Source organism: Lactuca sativa, chromosome 9, assembly GCF_002870075.4.
Source record: "Lactuca sativa cultivar Salinas chromosome 9, Lsat_Salinas_v11, whole genome shotgun sequence".
Lineage (NCBI taxonomy): Eukaryota > Viridiplantae > Streptophyta > Magnoliopsida > Asterales > Asteraceae > Lactuca > Lactuca sativa.
Genome location: NC_056631.2, coordinates 65,417,857 through 65,427,433, shown reverse-complemented (window position 1 = coordinate 65,427,433; position 9,577 = coordinate 65,417,857).

The window sequence follows — 9,577 nt, the reverse complement described above, 5'->3', positions numbered from 1 at the left end:
GGACTCAAATCGAGGATTTGGTAGATTTTTCATAAAAATAAACATTTTAATATAAGGATTTTAACAAAAGAAAAAGGGTGTGATGCATGCAATCACCAGCTTCCATCAATCCTTCACTCCCAAACGAAGAAGGTTCGAGGAGAATTTGACCTTCTGGTCGTTTGGGCACAAGCACGCGAATAAACAACCCTCCACATAAGATATTCACCACATGCAGGTGATCGGGTCCTTGATCCCATCGAACTCTGAGGGCTTCGTGTTGCTGAAGTCCCGATAATGAATCATCCTTCTCCCCTATAGTCCTGCAACAACAACAATTGTAGTGGCTGCGGAAACAACAATGTCAGTGATGATACCATAATGTTCATAAGATAGCTCAATCATGGTGGTCTTCACATACCCAAACATCTTCGAGATCACCTCCCTAGCTTCCATGGTCACCTAAGTGGTAATCATGTCGTGAATCTTATCATCAGTCGATCTTGGCCTCTCCAGGCTGTTAGCTACTTATCACGACCCTATAACGATCACCTTACTGAAAAAGAATCTGGAACACATCATAAAGTCACATTACATTCTAACACATCACTATTTGATCACTAAATCCTCAAAATTTGTTACTTATTTGTTACACATGCGTGTCCTGTGCTTTCAGTGGTACGAGCTCATACTACCTTCCGCACCTACCGTATTTGTCTCAAGGATCGTGATGGACCTCCCGACCATAAAGCCCCAAGCAACTAGGATGTACATACATCTTATACTCACTCTTTTAAGAGTGGCTAATAATTCCCTACGTTGGCTTTCTAGCAACCATACTCACTCATGAAACTTTTCACTAACCTTGCAGCCGCCTTGTGTATGCCAATCATACATAACACTAGATTCGATAGACATTTGAATAATTGATTTTACCCTAAGGAAAGTGATATAAGGATAAATCAAACAATCTCAGGCTATACAATATTAGTTATGTACAACTATGACGCACAAACTAAGCAACTACAATAATAATGCCAATTGCATATTACATATCAAGAAGTTCTCATAGGCTATCATGCATCATAAATCAGAAAATTCTATCATGGGATTCCCGAAGATCCATAGCCTACAAACTCGTATGCAATTCTATCATATCATCAACACACAAAACAAGTGTGGGTATCTTGGAGAACGATTTCCTTGAGCTCCGACTGATTGTACACATCACATCTTCTCCTTTGATTATTTTAATTTTAATTATGAAAAATATTTTGCAGTTCCGCAGTTTGAGTTTGAAATCACATGAGTATTCATCCAATTCTCTCAAACCAGGGGTCTAATACCAACTTGTAACATCCCAAAAACCATGATAAATTTTTTCATTAAAAAAAACATTTCTATAAGAAACCATAGATAAACAACCACTGTTTTCAAATCATGTACAAGAAATTCATTGAATCAAGTTAATCTCTCAAAATGTGAAACAACAGGAGGATGTGTATGATCACGCCTTAGCCATGCCCCGGTCATCAGAAGTACCTGAAAACATTGAAATCAACAACTGTAAGCCAAATCTCAGTGAGTTCCCCCAATATACCCCACACAGCAGTACATATACGATGCGTGCACACCGAGCCAACAGTATAATACTAAATTGCCCCTGGGACCACAATTATCATACTGGATTGCCTCGAGACCATAGTCCTTGTACTTGATTGTCCTCGGCCCACAACACACAGTTGGAATGCCCCCGGGTTTGCTGACCAACATCTTACACGCAAGGACATAGACTGCAGTATAAAGTACAGTGAGAAAACTCACCTTGCAGTTTAGAAGATAATAGTACTGATCGCGGATCCGATAGTCAGCTCTACAAGTCACCTACACAACAACCATGGACCAAAAACTCAAACTATAACCTAAATCCTTAAGACTGGCCTAATGTAGCACCTGGTTCCTGATACGTAAAATTTATCTAAGTATTTTATATTTTTAGCCTTGGACTCGGCGAGTTGTAGGCCCGACTCGCCGAGTGGAGACGGGTTTGGGAGCACGTTTAAGTTGGCGACTTGGCGAGTCCACATTCTGGAATTGGCGAGTCCCAACTGTCTGATGAAACCCTAAATTCCAAGGGTTTGCACCCTATTTAAACCCTCTTATCTGCCCCAAGCTCGCCCCCTTCACCCTCAGAGCTCTCTACTTCGTTCAAGCCTTGTTCCTTGTGAGATTGAAGCATTTTGGTGTGTTTTCTTGAAGATTTGGAGAGGGAAGAAGAGTAGATCAAGAAGAGAAGAAGGAGGTCAGGCATCCTTGTGTTATCTCAGTGATTTCCTTGACGTATAACTCAGTTTCCCTCTGTTTTCATACTTATTGTCCCTTGTAGCTCCATGAAAGTCCTTCTTGAGCCTTTCCCCAAGCTTGTTTGTGTATTAGGGTTTGTAATAAGTTGTTTAGCCTCTAGATCTAGGCATGATTGAGCTCCAGGAGCTTGGATCTACTGCCTTTATGGAGCCATATTGCATGAAAGCCCTAAATCTACTCTTTTAGTGCATTTTGAGCCCTAAAACTTTCATTGGTGTTTATTTACACGTAAAGTTGGAAACTTTACGTGTTAACCAGGCCCTAGAAACCCATATTTATGTATGGTATGAGCTGGATTCAAGCAGAATCGCGTATATAGTATTTGCATGTGGAAGACTCGGCGAGTCGAGTCGCGAGTCCCCGAGTTTTCCCTTTTTCGTGTTTACGGAGTGGAGTAGTGAGTCATGGGGTGTGACTCAGTGAGTCGGAAGCCAGAATCACCCATGAAGAGACTCGGCGAGTCAATGCCCTGACTCGACGAGTCCAAGGCAATCTTCTTGCCTCAAGAACAGACTCGACGAGTTGTTCATACAACTCGGCGAGTCCCAGCATATAGTGTTCTTCGGATGAAGACAAACTCGACAAGTTGCTCATACAACTCGGCGAGTAGGATGAAGGATGTTTGGACACCAGTTTAGAAGGAAAACTCGTCGAGTCAATGCCAAACTCGACGAGTAGAGTTGGGACAATGGTCAGTCAAAGGGATAGGGACTCGGCGAGTTGGCAGGCCAACTCGGCGAGTCGGGTCAACTGGAAGTTGACTTTGACTTTGACTCTTGGCTTAGTTAGGGGTAAATGGTCATTTTACCCTGAGGTCGATTAGCAGCATTTGACTGAGTGTTTTGTGGGGATTATAGGCAGAGGATTTACGGGGCAGCAACAGCAGGAGATAGTCAGTTCCCACGCAGATCAGCAACTACTTTGAGGTGAGTTACCTTCTAGTAGCGGTGGGTCTACGGCCACAATGTCGGCCCACCAGTAGGGCTGTATGATAGATGTTTGTCTCTATGATATTCATCTAGGTTGCTACTACCTGTGATATTTTATTGTGCTAGTATGATATGATGTTATGTGCTAGTGACAGTAGGGGGGAGATAGTCCCCCAGAACACCGGTCGATAGGGCCGAAGGGGCGGTTATGCCCAACCATGCTAGATAGTTTGAGATATATGTGTTATGTGGTAGTGGTAGGGGTGAAATAGTCCCCAATATCCGGTCGAGATGACCGAAGGGGAGGCAAGCTCCCAGATATACTGGTCAGTACCCGGTCGAGAGGACCGAAGGGGAGACCAGCACCCAGATATGCTAGTCAGTGTCCGGTCGAGAGGACCGAAGGTGAGGCAAGCTCCCAGATATATTAGTCAGTATCCGGTCGAGAGGACCAAAGGGGAGACCAGCACGCAGATATGCTAGTCAGTGTCCGGTCGAAAGGACCGAAGGGGAGGCAAGCTCCCAGATATACTGGTCAGTATCTGGTCGAGAGGACCGAAGGGGTAGGTCGGGCACCCAGATATGCCTGACAATATTTGTATGTTATGTGATTGTATGGTTTGTGGTATGTTGGGGGAACTCACTAAGCTTCGTGCTTACAGTTTTCAGTTTTGATTTCAGGTACCTCCTATTCGAAGGGGAAGGAGCTGGCGCGGTAGCGGCCCATCACACACACGCCTTGTATTCCGCATTGTGAGACCCTCCTGGGAATTTGTACTTTGACTTTATTATGTTTTTATGAAATGTTTTTTTCAACACATGCGATAACTTTTATGAAATGATATGATCAGTGAACATTTTATTTTTAAGGTTCGCTAAGAATATGTTTTAAAAATGAAATTTTTGGCTCGTATTTTTGGGATGTTACAAGTTGGTATCAGAGCCTTGGTTTAAGGGATTCAGACACACCTTCGGGGGTGTTTGAACTCAAATCGAGGGATTAAAAGATTTTGAAAAAGAAAATGTTTTCTAAAAGGCTAAGTAAAGGGTTTTAAGAAAGAACAAAGTGTGTGATGTGCGCGACCGACCGATCTCAAGTAAGTATTCCCCAAAGTACCCATACAAGCTTATGCTATGTTTATCAATTTCAGTAGAACAGCATGCTAGAATATGACTAAGTATCTAGGAGTGATGCCTTATGTGCCTGCTTTATGTGCTTTAGTGTATGAAAAAATGCATGCTAGAATTGAGTAGACAGTAGTAGGATAGCCTGTTTAGGTTATGCCTGATAGTATGAGTTTAGCATTGTATGCTAGTTCAGCTTTTCTCTATGAGGATAGATTTGCTTGAGATTGTTCCCTTTTGTCTGAATGCTGATTGCTTTGTGCTTCGTGGGGCTATGAGTGATGGGAGTTAGACATTAGGTGAATATGTCACGTCACATGTGATCAGGGTTGAATAATCTTAGAGTGCTGGATTTGGCCCTATCGTGCAGATCTTGTCTGAGTCTAACCGTTGTAGAGCCGAGTATGTTACTCGAAGGATTATCTGAGCCTCACCACATGTGATGGTATTCAGGTAATGACTAATTGGCATTACAAGGAGACCTTCAGCAGCTGAAGACCGGGTAGGGTGGAGTTAGAGATTTTCCTGGGGCAAGCCTAGGATGAGTATAGCAGTGATCAGCAGTAGTGAAATGGACCTGATGGAGTCCAGGCAGTCCTTGGAGAAGGTACGGATAGATGTGGAAGGTAGTATGGGCTCGTACTACTAAAAGCAGAGGATCTGTATCCGAACCGAGGAAGGCCAAGACAAGACCAGGGAACTTGTAGTAGGTGTGATCCCTCCAGAGGTATCAGTATCGCTAACAGTTATTATTTGTGTATTTCAGAATGGTGGTGCTACGCTCGAGGCCAGCAGTTGGCAGTTCAGGAGAGGGATCGGGTTCGGGATCAGGTTCCGAGCCAGTAGATGAGGGGGTGCGCGAGTTCATCACGTCAGAGATCACCAGAGGCATCCTTGAGTCGACCCCCATTATGTTCGGGTCGATCAAGGAAGGGATATTGGAGATGATGGAGGATCGCCTCCGGGCATTTAGGAGCGACATGGCATCCGGCCAGTCGGAATCTCGCACACTGTCCTTCAAGGACTTCCGGGGAAGTGGTGCACCGAATTTTCACGGGGCGAAGGACCCCATAGCTTCCAGACGATGGATTGCAGACATTGAGTTTGCACAGTTGACTAGCTTCTTCCCTAAGGGGTTGAAGGTGAGATATGCGGCAAGATGTTTGAGAGATCGAGCTAGGGATTGGTGGGAGTCCGTTGGTGACTCGTTGGGAGCCTCGGCTGTCGAGGCTATGACCTGGTCGGACTTCGTGACGAGGTTCAAGGCAGAGTTTGCGCCGGCTGTCGAGCTTCAACAGCTGGCTAGGGAGTTCCTAGATATGAGACAGACGACGAAGACTATGGCGGAGATCACCGCCAAGTTCGGGGAGAGGGCGTTGCTGGTGCCCCACTAGGTGGGTGACGAGGATATGAGGAGGACACGCTATCATGACATGCTATGAGCCGACACTCGAGAGCATGTCAGTTTTTCAGCTTGCCCTACCCTGGACTCTATGATCGCCAGGGCAAGGGAGAGGGAGATAGATCTGGAGCACATGCGGAAGAGGAAGGCGGAGGAGGGGCATGTTATGGGGGCTTCGGGGAAGAAGCCCAAGGGATCAGATGCGGGGCCGAAAGGCCAACGGGGGCGGGGTCACTGCAGGAAATGCGGCAAGACGCACGAGGGAGCGTGCAAGTTGGGATCGTCAGGCTGCTACAAGTACGGAAAGTTAAGGAACTTCAACAGGGATTGTACCGCCCCTGCACCTGTGATTCAGACATCGGAGTTTCTGTGTTTCCACTGCAACCAGAGGGGCCACAAGAAGGCCAATTGCCCCCAGTTGACAGCATCAGCGCCAGTTAAGGCGCCATCTGCAGCTACCCTGCGGATTACAGATGGCCGACAGGGCAAGGCAGAGGCTCCGTCGGTGAGGAGCCGGGCGTTTCAGCTGACTACAGAGGAGGCTCGCGCCGCACCCGATGTGGTGACGGGTATGATTCTTTCCCTCTATATCTTATTTTTATGATGTTATGATATTGATATGTGCTCTGTGTATATGCGTTAGGATCATTCCATGTGAACGGTATTCCTGTCTAGGTGTTGTTTGACCCGGGTGCCACCTGATCATTTGTTTCCCTTGCGCTTAGCAAGAGGTTTACAGGGTCTTCGGGCATGTTGGATTGCCCTTTAGAGGTAGAGATTGCCGATGATCGATCGGTGCGAGCGTCGGCAGTATTCAAGGATTGTGTCCTAAGGTTATTTGAGGAGCGTTATTTGGTGGATTTGGTTCCCATCCCTTGCGGGGGAACAAAGTGATTATAGGCATGGATTGGTTGAACCCTAATGGGGCGGTGATAGATTGCACACAATTGTTAGTGGGGGTCAGGACCCCAAGTGGGGGAGAGTTGGTGATCCATGGCGAGAGGCCACAACATGGACCCACAGTATGTTCGGCGGCGAGAGCTAGGCGCTACCTTCAGCAGGGTTGCGCGGGATATGTCACATACGTTATGGATACCCGGGATGCAAGTAAGGCGACGGTGAGTGAGGTTCCGGTGGTGCGAGACTACACTGATGTGTTCCCGGAGGAGCTTCCTGGAATACCTCCGAAGCGTCAGGTAGAGTTCAGGATCGACCTAGTTCCTGGTGCGGCTCCGATAGCCAAGGCACCATATCGGTTGGCTCCTCCCGAGATGCAGGAGTTGTCTACGCAGCTGCAGGAGCTGCTAGATAAGGGATTTATTAAACCGAGCAGTTCACCCTAGGGAGCCCCGATCCTGTTTGTGAAGAAGAAGGACAGGTCGCATCGGATGTTTATAGATTACCGGGAGCTGAATAAGGTGACGGTGAAGAACCGTTACCCACTCCCGAGGATAGATGACCTCTTTGATCAGTTACAGGGAGCATCTTGGTTCTCCAAGATCGATTTGCGTTCAGGTTATCATCAGATGAGGGTCAGAGAGGAGGATGTACAGAAGACCGCATTTCGGACGCGTTATGGCCATTATGAGTTTGTGGTGATGTCGTTTGGGCTCACTAATGCTCCTGCCGCGTTCATGGACCTCATGAACCGCGTGTGTAGACCGATGCTGGATCGATCTATGATAGTTTTCATTGATGACATCTTGGTTTATTCCAAGACGCACGAGGAGCATCTGAGAGAGGTTTTGGAGACCTTGAGGAGGGAGAGCTTGTACGCCAAGTTCTCTAAATGTGAGTTTTGGTTGCGCGAGGTGCAGTTTCATGGGCACCTCATCAACCAGAACGGGATTTTAGTAGACCCGGCCAAGGTGGAGGCCGTGATGAGATGGAAGGTTCCGAAGTCTCCATCCAAGATTCGGAGTTTCCTAGGATTAGCAGGCTACTATCGGAGATTCATTCAGGATTTCTCCAAGATAGTTGTACCCCTGACACGGTTGACTAGGAAGGTCGTGGTCTTTCGATGGGGGCCTGAGCAGCAGGAAACGTTCGAGATTCTAAGACAGAGATTGTGCGAGGCGCCAATCTTAGCCCTGCCCGAGGGCGTAGAGGATTTTGTGGTATATTGTGATGCGTCCATCTTGGGCTTAGGCGCGGTATTGATGCAGAGGGGTCATGTCATTGCTTATGCCTCGAGGCAGCTGAAGCCTCACGAGGCGAACTACCCGACACATGATTTAGAGTTGGGGGCGGTGGTCTTCGCCCTCAAGATTTGGCGGCATTACATCTACGGGGTTCGATGTACCATTTACACGGACCACAAGAGTTTGAGGTACCTCATGGATCAGCCGAATCTGAACATGAGGCAGCGTCGGTGGTTGGACGTGGTGAAGGATTATGATTGCGAGATCCTTTACCACCCGGGGAAGGCCAACGTGGTGGCTGATGCGCTTAGCCGTAAGGCGGCACCGATCAGGGATGTGTGTATGAGGATGACGGTGGTGACTCCACTGTTAGAGCAGATTCGGGAAGCTCAGCAGGAGGCTATGAAGGAGGAACATCAGAAGAGCGAGCGAATACTGGGTCAAGTCACCTCCTTTGATTATGATAGCCGAGGATTATTGACACTACACTGTAGGGTGTGGGTGCCGTATCTCGGAGGCGTGCGCCGATGGAGGAGGCGCACAAATCCCGATTCTCTATTCATCCAGGGGCGTCGAAGATGTATAGAGATCTTCGTCTAGACTATTGGTGGCCCTGCATGAAGCGGGATGTGGCATGGTACGTCGAGCGGTGTTTGACCTGCAGGAAGGTCAAGGCCGAGCATCAGAGACCGCACGAAAAGATGCAGCCGTTGGACATCCCGTTGTAGAAATGGGAAGATATTACAATGGATTTCATCACAAAGCTTCCCAGGACTACGCGAGGGGTAGATTCGATTTGGGTCATCGTGGATCGATTGACCAAGAGCGCCCATTTCATTCCAATCCAGGAGAGTAGTGGCGCGGCACGGGGTGCCAGTGTCAGTGATATCAGACCGAGATGTGCGGTTCACTTCCAGGTTTTGGAAGAAGTTTCATGATGAGTTGGGCACTCGTCTGCATTTTAGCACCGCCTTTCACCCGCAAACGAATGGTCAGAGCGAGCGGACCATCCAGACTTTGGAGGATATGTTGCGGGCATGCGTGCTAGATTTCGGTGGTAGCTGGGATACCTATCTTCCTTTGGCTAAGTTCTCGTACAACAACAGCTACCACGCGAGTATTGACCGTCCCCCATTCGAGATGTTGTACGGACGGAGGTGTAGGACCCCGATATGTTGGGGTGAAGTTGGCCAGATGGTCATGGGGAGCACCGAGGTAGTGCTCAATATGACCGAGAAATCCAACAGGTTCGAAGCAGGCTTTAGACTGCGCAGAGTCAGCAGAAAAGTTACGCCGACAAGCGTCGATCAAACCTGGAGTTCCAAGTTGGGGCAATTTGGGTCCAAGATTCATTGGTCCGTTCAGGGTTGTAGCCCGGGTGGGCAAGGTGGCATATAGGATGGATCTGCCAGCCGAGCTCAGTCAGATCCACAACACCTTCCATGTCTCCCAGCTGCGAAAGTGCCTAGTGGATGATTCAGCAGTGGTGCCGCTAGAGGATATACAGGTTGATGACAGCCTGAATTACATTGAGCGCCCAGTCGCAATCCTAGACCAGAAGTGGAAGGATATGAGGAACAAGAGGGTGGAATTAGTAAAGGTGCAATGGCAGCACCGAAAGGGTTCGGAATGGACTT